This window comes from Hemitrygon akajei, chromosome 4 (assembly GCF_048418815.1).
Source record: "Hemitrygon akajei chromosome 4, sHemAka1.3, whole genome shotgun sequence".
Lineage (NCBI taxonomy): Eukaryota > Metazoa > Chordata > Chondrichthyes > Myliobatiformes > Dasyatidae > Hemitrygon > Hemitrygon akajei.
The window spans coordinates 152,531,352-152,546,381 of NC_133127.1; the positions used below are offsets into that span (position 1 = coordinate 152,531,352).

General features: G+C 33.3%; 1 protein-coding gene across 1 annotated transcript in view; it reads right to left on the minus strand.

The window, feature by feature from the left end:
• Nucleotides 1–15,030, minus strand: part of cwf19l2 (CWF19 like cell cycle control factor 2) — a 146,773-nt gene that overhangs the window by 36,070 nt on the left and 95,673 nt on the right. The gene's annotated exons all lie outside the window — the stretch shown is intronic.

Below are 15,030 nucleotides of genomic sequence, written 5' to 3' on the forward strand. Positions count from 1 at the left end.
TGTTCAAATCTCCAGCGGATGCTCAAAGATTTCTGGAAGAATAACATTTTATCGGGTTGACTAATGTAATAATTAATCTATAGATTTGGATCTTTTATAAAATGATGTTTTTTTTATGTATGGCTTACATGTATTTTTTATACATGGTAAAAGTTCGTTTTTGGTTTATTCTGAGTTTGTTATTTTTTCATATTATTAATCTGTTAGTTTTGAAAGTAATTTATTAGGGTTTTCTTTTAAGTTCATATACACTTTTTTATATTTTTAACATTTAAATATTAAGATTTTTTAAAAAATAAAATGTCGTTTCTTCTTCCCGAAAGGCTTTAGTGCTTGGAACGTCACATCCGTTTTGATGTGTTTGAATAAGTTTTAAACTTTCTTTTAAAACACTAATTCAGTATTATTCATTTATGGGTTTTATCATTTTAATTTTTTTTCAAAATCCTTTTGTTTTATATATATATAATACTAACTTTATAGTTTAATTTTTGTCATACCAACCCTTTCTTATAATATGGGTGGTTTGTATCTTTTATTCAACTTCTTTTTGTTTGAGTTGCCGTCTTGAGACATGGGGGTAATTTTAGTGTTAGATTGCTTGCTTGCCTCTTTTTGGCTTTTTTCCTGGGGTTTTGAGGGTGGAGGGAAGGGGATTTTTCTTCTTTCTTTTCTTTGCGCTTGCTTTATGCTTAGTTTTACTTCATGGGCTCATATGAAACTACAAAAATGGTTGCAGTGTCGTGACTTCCGGTTCCTCCTTGAACTTACTTCCCTCTTCCAGATTCATGAGTTCATCTTTTTTTTAACCTTATGTGTTAATTGTAATAAATATTGTCAATATGGATAGGGTTATTAATTTTGTTTCTTGGAATACTAATGGTTTAAATCATCCAATCAAACGGAAAAATATATTCAAAGTATTCCATAGAATGAATGCTAATGTTATCTTTGTACAAGAGACTCATGTAAGGAAGGTGGATAGTCAACGCTTTTTTAGGTTTTGGAAAGACCAACAATATCACTCGAATTCTCAAGCCAAAGTAAGAGTCGTTTCCATTTTTATAGATTCTTCAATCTCCTTTATACATCATGAAACAATTTCAGACCCACAAGGTAGATTTTTGCTTATTTCTGGTTTACTTTTTAATCAAAAAGTTGTTTTAGTTAATGTTTATGCTCCAAATACTGATTGTCCTGAATTTTTTAGGTGTCTATTTACATCCTTTCCCAATTTGAATCAGTACAGATTGATAACGGGTGGGGATTTTAACTGTTGTTTAAACCCTTCGATGGATAGATCCAAGCCCACACAAGTTCTTCCGAATAAATCGGCCTCTCTTATCAACTCCTTTATGACTGATTCAGCAATTTGCGAAATTTGGCGTTTTTTACACCCCCATGACAAAGAGTTTTCATACTTTTCTCATGTTTATCATAATTATTCAAGAATTGATTACTTTTTCATTGATCACCGTTTACTTACAGATGTTATTGATTGTAAATATGACTCTATTACCATTTCTGATCATGCACCTTTGAAGTTATCTATTAAGATAATGGATTCATCTATTAATGCTAAATCTTGGAGGTTCAACTCTATTTTATTGCAGGACTTAGACTTTGTTAATTTTATTAAACAACAAATTGATTTGTTTTTCTCAACAAATTCTACAGCAGAGATCTCTAGTGGAATTTTATGGGACACTTTTAAAGCATTTATTCGTGGACAGATTATTTCATACTCTGCTGGAGTTAGAAAACGAACTAATTCTAAAATATTAACATTGGTTAATAAAATCAAAGCAATTGATAAGATTTATTCAGTGACCCCCAGCAAAGAACTTTATAAAGAAAGAGTGGAACTTCAAATGGAGCATAGTTTGTTATTATCCTCTTCGATTGAAAATCAGTTAATTAAATCTAGAACCCAGTTTTATGTATATGGAGATAAGTCTGGTAAATTATTGGCTAATCAACTGAAAACTGCTTTGGTTAAATGACAGATTACTAGGATTCGTAAACAAAATGGCACTCTGACGATCGACCATAAAGAGATAAATAAAGCCTTTCAAGATTTTTATAATTCCTTATATCAATCAGATTTTGCTGAGGATTCTTCCATAATAGATGAATTTTTAAGGAAATTGAATATTCCAAAATTAACAGTAGAGGATAGTGTATTCTTAGATACACCTATCACGGAAACTGAAATAAAAAAGGCTATTTTTTTCAATGATAAAGCTTCTGGTCCAGATGGTTATTCTGCAGAATTTTTAAAATCTTTTTCCTCTATACTTTCTCCTTGGCTTTGTAAAATTTTTAAAGATGCGTTAATTATAGGCAAATTACCACAATCTTTTTATGAAGCTTCTATTTCTTTAATCCTTAAAAAAGATAAAGACCCTATTGAATGTGCATCCTATCGGCCTATATCCTTGCTGAATACGGATTTTAAGATTTTTAGTAAAATTTTGGCTATTAGATTAGAAAATATATTACCTCGAATCATTTCTGAAGATCAGACTGGATTTATTAAAAATCGCTATTCATCTTTTAACATTAGAAAATTAATTAATATTATTTATACTCCTTCATCCAAAATACCAGAATGTGTCATTTCTTTAGATGCTGAAAAAGCATTTGATAGAGTTGAATGGCCATATTTATTTAATACGATGCAGCATTTTAATTTTAGTTCAAAATTTATATCATGGATTAAATTAATGTACTATAAACTCTTGGCTTCGGTTTTTACCAATAATCAAAGATCTCCTTTTTTTCAGTTATTCCGTGGTACAAGGCAAGGTTGTCCTTTAAGTCCTTTACTATTTGACATCGCTTTGGAACCTTTAGCTATAGCCATTCGTGAATCACCTAATATTTTGGGTATTACTCGTGGGGAGGGGACGTATAAGTTATCATTATATGCTGATGATTTGTTACTATACATATCCAACCCTAAAAGATCTATTCCTGCTATTTCGTCCTTGCTTGCTCAGTTTAGTAACTTTTCTGGTTATAAATTGAATTTTAATAAGAGTGAATTATTTCTATTAAATATGCAAGTTCCAATTTATAATCATTTACCATTTAAAGTTGTTACAGATTATCTTACTTATTTAGGTATTAAAATTACTAAAAAACATAAAGATTTATTTAAAGTTAACTTTTTACCCTTAATTGACCAAATTAAGCAACTTGCTATCAGGTGGTCTCCACTATCTTTGCCATTGGTTGGTAGAATTAATGCTATTAAGATGATGGTATTACCCAAATTCTTATATTTATTTCAAGCATTACCAATTTTTATTCCTAAATCTTTTTTTGATATTATCGACTCCAAAATATCTTCTTATCTGTGGCAGAATAAAAATCCTAGACTAGGCAAAAAATATTTACAGAAGCTTAAGAAGGAGGGCGGTCTGGCTTTGCCAAACTTGAGATTTTACTATTGGGCAGTTAATATATGATATTTAATATTTTGGACACAAGAATTGACTACAGCTACTTGCTCACAATGGGTAAATTTGGAATGTAAATCTGTACAAGACTTTTCATTGTTTTCAATCTTAGGATTTTCACTTCCTTTTTCTTTATCTAAATTGAATAAACAAATAACTAATCCTATAGTCAAATATACATTGCGAATTTGGTTTCAATTTCGTAAATTTTTTGGTTTGAATAAGTTTATTTTATCATGCCCTATAATATCTAACTATTCTTTTCGGCCCTCTCTTATGGATCAAGCTTTTATTTTATGGAAAACAAAAGGTATAACATGTTTTCGTGATTTGTTTTTGGATGATAGCGTTATGTCGTTTGAACGGCTATCTAATAAATATAATTTACCTAAAACCCATTTTTTTAGATATTTGCAAGTTAGAAATTTTTTGTATAACGAGTTACAGTCTTTTCCGAAACTATGTCCATTGGACATTACGGAAAGAATTTTAGCTCTGAATCCTTGTCAAAAGGGTTTAGTAGCTGTTATTTATAATATGATCATGAAAATACAGCCAGAAGTATCAGAAAAATTTAAGAAGGAATGGGAAGAAGAACTTCATTGTCTTATATCCACTGAACAGTGGGAGAAAATTTTACTATTAGTCAATTCGTCCTCTATTTGTGCTAAACATGCCCTAATACAATTTAAGGTTGTACATAGAGCTCATATGTCTAAGGATAAACTTGCTCGATTTTACTCTCATGTTAATCCAACCTGTGACAGATGTCATTCTGATGTTGCTTCATTGACCCATATGTTTTGGTCTTGCCCTTATTTACAAAATTACCGGAAAGATATTTTCAGTATTATTTCAAGAGTTCTGAATATCAATTTCCAACCGCATCCTTTTACTGCAATTTTTGGTTTACCAATGGTGGATAATAGTCGTTTATCCTCTTCATCTCGACAAATGATTGCATTTGTTACATTAATGGCTAGAAGATCTATTTTACTGAATTGGAAAGAAATTAATCCTCCAACTATATTTCAGTGGTTTTCTCAAACTATCTCTTGTTTGAGCTTAGAAAAAATTAGAAGTGTTGTTTTTGATCCTTCAGTTAAATTTGAAGAAACTTGGAGACCATTTATTCAACATTTTCATATGAGTTAAATTGTCTTTTCCTAAACCTCACTTTGATTATCCTTAATTATTTGGATGGAGGTTCGGAGTTATTGGCACTACTGTATGTATTTAACATTATGCAATGGCCCATGTTGGTTAGTGTTTTTTTCCCCCTCTTTTTTTGGGTTTTTTTTTCTTTTTGTTTCTTTTGTTCATAAATACTATGAGTTTGGGAGGCTATATATATTGATTATTATATATTTGAATGTCTACTTAAACTATTAATTATGTACTCTCAAACACTTTGTATTCATGTTTCATTTATGTTTGTTTAAAAAATTAATAAAAAGATTTAAAAAGAAAGAATTATCTTTTGAGGGAGATGGTTTAAATTTAAGAGCCCGGCAGAAGAAGTCTCAAGAGCTCAAGCAGGATTATAAAACAAAAGTGATTCTGTGATGTTGTCCAGTCCCACAGCAGGAAGAGCTTTAAAAACAAGTAAGAGAACCGTAAAATCAATTCTAAAAGATAGAAAAAGTCAGTGTAGAGTAGCCAGGACAGGAGTGATATGTTCCCTCAGCTTGGTTTTGGTTAAAAGACTACCACATACATTCAGAATGAGTTGAAGTTTGTCATTAGATTACTTTGGAAGACCAGTAAAAAGTGCATTGCAGTAAACTAGTCTATTAAGATTTTCAGCACCATTACATGACAGAAACAGACATATCATTACAAACTTCTTAAGTGTAGAAATGCTGCTCTGGTCACTTTCCTTATGTAGGATTTAAAATTCAAACCTGAATCAAGCATAACACCCAGGCTAGTTACTTCTGATTTTACAAGGGCAGCCAAGTTCCCAAGTTTATCAAGACATTCATCTCTTTTGGCTTAGGGACCAAATAAAAGTATTTCAGTTTTACCTTCACATAATTTTAGAAAATTATTGCTCATTCATTTGTTTATTGCAGCCATACCAGAAGCCAGAGGAGATGGGGTGTTATCATCACTAGGCTCAACTGAGACATACAACTGTGTGTCATCTATACCAGTGGGGAAATCAAGTTTATGCTCTCTAATGTTGTCTCCTAAGGTGAGCATGTATAAAGGCTGATTTATACTTGTGCGTCGCATCGACGCCATAGGTGACTCATACCCTATGCCGTACCTACACCATACCCTACGCTGTAGGGTGACATGCACCTCTCCAGAAAAGTTACTCACACGTTGTGGCGATGCAGACCGCAACAACTGTGATTGGTCCGCTTGGTAGCATCGCATTTCCTCCTATGCAATTCCGGTTGCTTCTTCTCCACCATGTCTGTAGGCTGTGTGTACACCAATGCGGAACAGATGAACCAAATCGTCAGATCTACCTGCCGACTTGCGAAAATGTTTGAAATGCATTTCCTCGTCCATGTCTCTCACAAAGAAACTCAACAGAGTGGCATAGAAACCCCACCGCCAACTAGCGTTTTGGTGCACACCAACGCATGCTCACTACGACACAGAGCGACACGTAAGTGCAAATCAAGGTTACGGTGTAGGCCACAGTGTAGCCCATATGCACAAGTATAAATCAGCCTTAAGGAGAAAAGTAGGAGACCAAAGCAACATCCCTGTGCAACAGCGAAAGCTACATCATGTCTCTTAGAAAACTGATCCCCAAGATGGACAAAAAAATTTCCATAGATAGACGAACAAAACCAATTAAGGGCACTACGACAATGCCAACACAGTTCTCAAGATGATCTACAAGGATATTGTAGCAGGATTTAGATCTAGAAGAATTAGAACCCAGTCTCTGTTGGCATCAGTGCTGAGCCTAAGTCACTGACAGTTTTGGTAAGGGCCCGATCTGTGCTGTGGTTTGCTCTGAAACCTGATTGAAATTTTTCTAGAATATTGTTCTCATTCAGAACATTATTGAGTTGGTTGAAAATGACTTTCTCAAGAATCGTGTCCATGAAGGGAAGATTTAACATAGGCCTATAGTTAGCTAGTATCTCACCATCAAAGTTTGGCTTTTTAAATAAGGGGAAGACAGCTGCAATTTTGAAGGCATCTGGAAAATTTCCAGTTTCAAAGGATGTGTTAATAATTTTCCGAACAGAATTCAAAGGTTCATTTAATGTTAGAGAAATGTATACAATATACATCCTGAAATGCTTTATTAAGCATTAATAGAAGTGTTGAGGAAGCAGAGAGGTTGCAGAAGGACTTAGACAGATGGGGACAATGGGCAAGTAAGTGCAAAATGGAATACAGCACGGGGAAGTGTTTGGTCAAACACTTCAGTAGAAGGAATGAGAGTCTTTACTGAACAGGTAGAAAATTCAAGTATCAGAAGAACAAAGGGCAGGTCAGCAGGAGACGCTCATGGAGTGAACACTGTTTCAGATTCGCTCCATAACCTTTACTTTTTTTAACCTATGATCACCCTTATTTAACTTATTTTTACCTACACCAAAAGATTCTTGTTACTTTTTTGGACTTATCTTTAAGAGTTTATTGTGAATTTTTGAAGAAAGGAATACAGAAATGGCTCTTAGATCTAAAGAGCGAGAACACGGGAAAGATTTTAACGGTAACGGGAAGAAAAAGACAACTGATCCTAAGGGCACTGAATTGACTTATGAAATGTTATTGGAGGTTTTAAATCAAAAATTTGAAGAACGACGACAAATTTTTAAACAAGATATAAAGGCTTTTCAAGATTATATGGATAAGATGGATTCAGTAGTTAACCAGCAGCAAGTTCTAATCGCAACTCTGCAAGAAGATGCTCGGAAGCGAGATTTGATAATTGAAAAATTGGAGCAGAACTTACTTTCGACAATTAAACAGGTGGAAACACTTAAAGCCAAGAGTGTCGACTTTGAGAATCGGTCCAGAAGACAGAACCTACGCATACTTGGTCTCCCGGAAGGTATTGAACAAGGGGACCCCTCGAAGTATTTTGCTCAACTTTTAAAGGATGCGTTCCCTTCTGTATTCCCAGACAGTCCTCCGTTACTCGATCGTGCTCACAGAATTATGCGTCGATCATCAAGTGCTTCAGCTAAACCACCGGTTGTAATTGTCCGATTTCACTATGTGCATGTTAAAGAGCAACTTATTCGTGTGGCTCGGCGTGTAGGGATGGTCAAATTTCAAGATCACAATTTTCGTTTAGTAGAAGACTTTAGTCCAGAAGTAATGAAGGCAAGGCTTCTTTTTAAACCTCTAATGTCTGAATGTTATGAGAAAAATCTAAAACCTGCTCGCTTATACCCAGCGAATTTCAGAATATCGCCTCCGAATGCACCAAGGCGAGTTTTCCTTTCTACATCTGATGCGAGAAGCTTTCTGGATGAGAACTTCTCTACTGCTACGGACACTCATTCCAAATAAATGAGTGATTTTGATCGTGCAAGATGGTTTTTATTTCCAAAACCAGATTTTGTTTCTGGCTATTGGTGTAGGTTTACTCTATATTTTATACTCTAGTTAAAGTTTTTTTTTTCTCAACATGCTAATCTTTTTATTTTACTTACTTCAACCACTGTACTTTATCTTTGGTCATTATTATTAATCCTTCGAAGGTGATTTTTTTTTTTACTAAGATGGCAGTTTCTTCTCTAAAATATCTGGCTTTTTTTTAATTTCGCCATTTTATTTTCTCTCGTCTTCTTATCATAGTTTAAATTTTTTTAGTTTGTTTGGGTTTTAACCCGATTTATAAGTTACTAGTGATTATACTCTTTTTGTTTTTTTTTACTACCAATTATATTAAGTGGTTTGGTTTTTGTATAGTGATTATTATTTCTTTAGAGCTTGGGTGGATCTTTTTTTTATCCTTTATATACGGAGTTGTCTTCTGCTGATATGGGGGTAGATTTAGTTTCATCTTTTCTTTTTCTCAGTCTATCCCTTGCTGGGATAGTCTTGTTTTTTTCCTCTTAGGTGGGGGGTGGGAGGTCTTTTTCTAATTCTTATGTTTCTTTTATCAGTTTTTTCATTTGGGCTGATTTTAAACTACAAAAATGTCCGTGATGTCGTCACTTCCGGGTCCTCCCCTTATTTTTGTTCCTCTTCCGGGTGCATGAGTTTATAAGTTGGTTAACCCTTTATATACCAAAGGGTTGATTTCAGAACTATGGCTCAGACCATTAATTTTGTCTCTTGGAATACTAATGGCTTAAACCATCCGATTAAACGGAAAGATTTTCAAAGTATTCCAAAGACTTAATGCTCATATTATTTTTGCACAAGAAACTCATGTGAGGAAAGAGGATAATGATCGCTTTTTTAGGTTTTGGAGAGGTCAACAGTATCATTCGAATTCGAATGCCAAAGTAAAGGGAGTTTCAATTTTTATTGACTCCTCTATTGCATTTGTCCAATATGATATCTTTTCGGATCCGAATGGTAGATTTTTGTTAATTACTGGCTTACTTTTTAACAAAAAGGTTGCTATGGTTAATGTTTATGCTCCAAATGTGGATTGTCCCGATTTTTTTAAGTCCTTATTTACTTCTCTACCTAATCTAAATGAATATAAGTTAATAATGGGTGGTGACTTTAATTGTTGTTTAAATCCTTTGATGGACAAATCTATATCTACTCAGACTTTACCTAATAAGTCGGCCACTTGTATTAACTCTTTTTTGACTGATAATGGAATTTTTGATATTTGGAGATTTCGGCTTTCTAAGGATTTTTCATTTTTCTCACATGTTTATCATTCCTACTCGAGAATTGATTATTTTTTTATTGACTCTTGTTTTATTCCATCGGTAATTGGTTGTAATTATGATATTATAGCCATCTCTGACCATGCTCCATTAAAACTTTCTACTAAATTTACGGATACAGCTTCTAGTGCTAGACAATGGCGATTCGATTCTACTTTACTGCAAGATCTGGATTTTATTAAATTTATGAAGGAACAGATTGATTTCTTCTTTTTAACTAATTCCACAGATGATATTTCTTGCGGAACACTTTGGGACACTTTTAAAGCATATATACGTGGACAGATTATCTCCTACTCTGTTGGTCTGAGAAAACGCATCAAGAAGGAAACTCTTTTGTTGGTTGATAAAATTAAAGAGATTGACAAGAAATATTCGATTACTCCTAGTAAGGAGCTTTACAAACAAAGGGTTGAACTTCAAACGGAACATAGTTTATTATTTACATCTTCGATTGAAAATCAATTAATGAAAACCAGATCTGATTTTTATATACATAGTGATAAATCGGGTAAACTGTTAGCTAGTCAATTGAAGAATGCTTTGGTTAAACGTCAAATTACTAAGATCCGTCAGCAGAATGGGGATCTGACAGTTAACCATGATGAGATAAATAAATCATTTCAAGATTTTTATACCTCCCTGTATCATTCCGAATTCCCTCATGATCGTAATACCATGTGTGATTTTCTTGGGAAATTGAATTTTCCAAAATTATCATCAGATGATCTTTCAATATTAGAAACTCCTATTACGGATGCAGAAATTAAAGGGGTTATTTCCTCTATGAATTCTGGGAAAGCACCAGGTCCAGATGGGTATACAGTAGAATTTTTATAATGTTTTTCCGCTACTCTTTCTCCTTGGTTATGCAGGGTTTTTGAGGAAGCAATTAGATTGGGCAATTTGCCACAATCTTTTTATAGAGCTTCCATTTCTTTAATATTGAAGAAAGATAAAGACCCTACTGACTGTGCATCCTATAGACCAATATCTTTATTGAATGTAGATTCCAAGATCTTTTCCAAGTTACTGGCATCCAGGCTGGAGAAGGTATTACCCCAAATTATTTCGGAAGATCAAACCGGTTTTATTAAAAATCGCTATTCTTTTTTCAATGTTAGGAGATTATTGAATATTGTTTATACTCCTTCACATAGAACTTCAGAATGTGTCATTTCATTAGATGCGGAGAAAGCATTTGATAGAGTTGAATGGCCATACTTATTTAATGTGCTTGAGAAGTTTAATTTTAGTCCGACATTCATTTCCTGGATTAAACTGATATATCATACTCCAGTAGCCTCGGTGCTTACTAACAATCAAAGATCTCCCTTTTTTCGTTTATTTCGAGGTACTAGACAAGGCTGTCCTCTTAGTCCATTATTATTTGATATTGCTTTAGAACCTTTGGCAATTGCTATCAGAGAATCACAGAACATTTTTGGCATTAATTGTGGGACGGATATACATAAGTTATCATTATATGCAGATGATTTACTATTATTTATTTCTGATCCTGAGAAATCTATTCCTGCAGTTTTATCATTGTTGGCTCAATTTAGTGATTTTTCCGGGTATAAATTAAATCTTAATAAGAGTGAATTGTTTCCTTTAAATAGACAGGTTTCAATTTATGGAAATTTACCTTTTAAATTAGTTAATGACTCTTTTATTTATTTAGGGATTAAAATCACAAAAAACTATAAAGACTTATTTAAGGTTAATTTTTTACCCTTAATCGATCTGATTAAATGTTTGTTTACTAAGTGGTCACCACTATCTTTATCTCTGATAGGTCGGATTAATGCTATTAAGATGGCTATTTTACCCAAGTTTTTATATATAGTTCAAGCGGTACCTATTTTTATTCCGAAATCTTTCTTTGCTAATGTTGATTCAAAAATTTCCTCATATATATGGCAGAATAAAAATCCTAGGTTAGGTAAAATTTATTTACAGAAGGCAAGGAAGGAAGGTGGATTGGCATTGCCTAATTTTAGATTTTATTATCGGGCAGTTAATATCCGATATTTGATATGTTGGTTAAAGGATTGGGATATATCTTTTAGCCCTCATTGGGTGAACCTTAAAATTAAATCTGTACAAGGATTTGCATTGGGTTCTATTTTAGGGACTTCTCTTCCCTTTGCTCTTTCTAAATTGCCGAAACGAATTGATAACCCGATAGTTAAACATACTTTACGCATATGGTTTCAATTTCGGAAATTTTTTGGGTTGACTCAGTTTGTTTTAAATGTCCCTATTGTATCCAATTGCTTTTTTTATCCTTCTATTATAGACCAAGCTTATTCAGCTTGGAAAACTAAAGGATTACTACGATTTTCCGATTTATTTTTGGATAATTGTTTTATGTCTTTTGAGCAATTATCTAATAAATATAATTTGCCTAGATTTCATTTTTTTAGATATTTACAGATTAGGAATTTCTTAAATACTGTACTTCCTACTTTTCCAAATTTTGTGTCTTCAGGTATTTTGGAGAATTTGTTTGAACTAAATCCTTTTCAGAAAGGGCTAATATCAAAACTTTACAATATAATTATGAAGATACGTTCAGAGCCCTTTTATAAGACTGAAAATGATTGGGAAAGAGAACTTAACCTTACTATCCCTATTGAGAATTGGGATAAAATTCTTCAATTAGTTAATACATCATCTATATGTGCTAAACATTCATTAATATAGTTTAAAGTTGTGCACAGGGCTCATATGTCCAAGGATAAATTGGCTCGTTTTTATTCCTATATAAATCCTATTTGTGACAGATGTCATTCTGAGATAGCGTCTTTAACTCATATGTTCTGGTCGTGTCCGTTTTTAAAAATATATTGGAAAGATATTTTTGATATTATTTCTACAGTATTGAACATTGATTTACAACCACATCCTATTACTGCAATTTCTGGTTTACCAATGATGGATTCACTCCATTTATCTTCTTCCGCTTGTCGAATGATTGCATTTCTTACATTAATGGCTAGAAGATCTATTTTGTTGAATTGGAAAGAAATTAATCCTCCTACCGTATTTCATTGGTTTTCTCAAACTATGTTATGTCTAAATTTAGAAAAAATTAGAAGTGTTGTATTTGATACTTCTATTAAATTTGAAAAGATATGGAGCCCATTTATTCAATATTTTCATATGATGTAATATGACCCTGTTCCAAGCCTATTTGTTTTTCCAGTTTTGATTTTATATATGTTGAGAGGATCGGAGTTGACGACACTGATGATTTTGTATTTTTGTGAGATATTATAAACAGCCCTTTTTTTTCCATTTTCTCTTTTTCTCTTTTTTCTATTTTTTCTTTATTAGTTATTAGATTAGTTTTCTTTTGCATAAGTTTTTTTCTTTTTCTTTTTTCTGTTTTTTTTATATATACTATGATATACCTAGGTTTGCCTTGTTTATTTGTATATTGTATCGTTCATGATTTGGGAATACTCATTTATACTGTAATCATTGCTTATGTATTCTTTCATGTTTAGTCAAAATGTGTATGTTTGTAATCCCATTATCTTTGTATTAATTTTAATTTTATTTTGTTGATATTAATAACAATAATAAAAAGATAAAGAAAGAAAGAAAGAAAAGAAGAACAAAGGGTCTTGGGAGTTTTTGTGCAGGATTCCCTAAAGGCTAACTTGCAAGTTGAATTGGTGGTAAGGGAGGCAAATGCAATGTTAGCATTCACTTCAAGAGGACTAGAATATAAGGTTAAGGATGTAATGTTGAGGCTTGATAAAGCATTATTCAGACTATACTTGGAGTTTTGTGAGCAATTTCAAGCCCCTTATCTAAGAAAAGATGTGCTGGCATTGGATGAGGTCCAGAGGAGGTTCACGAGAATGATTCCAAGAATGAAAAGGTTAATGTATGAGGAGCATTTAATAGCTCTGGGCCTGTACCCACTGGAGTTCAGAAGAATGATGGGCGACCTCGTTGAAACCTATCCAATACTGAAAGGCCTAGACTGAGTGAATGTGGAGAGGATATTTCCTATAGTGGGTGAGTTTAGGACCAGAAGGAACAGACTCAGAATACAGGGATGCCCATTTAAAACAGAGATGAGGAGGAATTTCTTTAGCCAGAGGGTAATGAATCTGTGGAATTCACTGCCCATACAACTATGGAGGCCAAGTACTGGATATACTTAAAGTGAAGGTTGATAGGTTCTTGATTAGTAAGGACACCAAAGGTTACATGGCAGGAGAAAGGGGTGAGAAGAATAATAAATCAGCCATGATGGAATGGAGCAGATTCAAAGGGCCAAATGGCCTAATTCTACTCCAATGTCTTATGATCTAAAGAGACAGAAATTATTCTTATGGGTAAATGGATGGTTCAAAGACTGTGAACATAGATATAAAATATCATACTCACTCTCACTAGGTGGACCATATCCACTGGATAAAATCACAACCTTAATTTATGCATCTGCGTTTTCTCCCCCACAATGAAGAATACACAAAACACAAAAGAGTTGGAGAGGACTGTGAGTGGGATATATAACGTGTGCACTCACTGATGAAATGCTCATGCAATCAACTAAACAGGACATTTCTGACCCTGTCCATCAGAGGTTATGCACTGAGAAATTAGTTAAGGATGTGACAGATTAATAATCTCCTTGAAAGGCATCAGAGCTTTATTTCATCAGTGCTTGACCTATGTAAAGTCTGAATATAATGATTGCCAAGTCCACTGTTATATTAAAAGAAAAATACATTATTCTTTTCTTTTGTCTTCTAATATACAGGTATATAGCTTCAAAAGACCTCATTCTGTCAAAAGTAGTACCGACACAAGCTGTAAACCAGCTTAAGTACTCAAAAGATCTTGCTGTATTCACTTAGAAATTCATTCTTCACAAATTCATACACTGTTGTCAGGGACAACTATGGAAAGTCGATGCCAAGAGCAGGAGGGGAAACAACTTTTGCTCAGCTGAACACAATGCTGAAGACCATCTATCATCAGTGGGAAAGAAAATGCTATAGCAGGGCACCAAGCAGTTATTGTCAGGAAATTTATGATATATACATTCCCCAAAATAATAAAGGGGTTCCCTGTAAAAAATTGGAATTTTGAGAAATGTATTACAAATATACCTGGACAGGAGCAATTCCCGCATAAAATTTGAAACATCATTTTGAAATGTATCCATGAATACGGTAGCAAAAACCTTATACTGTATGTCTTAAGATAGTCTTCCCTTTGGCACATTAGAGCCCACTGGAGACAACACAGAGTTTAACAATTTCAGATAGTAAATATTTACAGCTTGTTTATTCCAGCTGTCTTGTAGAGTGATATTAGCTAAATTCTACATTTTTACTTTTGTTACTTTGTACTGTCAAGATCACCGAATGACAGTATTTGCATTATTTTCTGGTTTTATTTCATATTTTCAGGGACTAGTATTTCACTTCTGCAACAAAGTTTATTATGTAACAGGGAATGAATCTTGTACCTGGCTTTTAAGAAATAAAATTGGGGTGAAATTTAGGTCAAGATATTAATCCTTCACAAGCCAAAAGGAGAATGCAGTAAAACAGCCGGTTACGAGATTTCATTGCAGCCTGCAGTTTACAATTGGCTCTATTTACAAAAAAATAACATTGCAAATAAACAGAATTACAGTCTAAGTAATATACAAGAGTCTATATTGCATCTGCAATTGAGATAGTCTCGTGTCA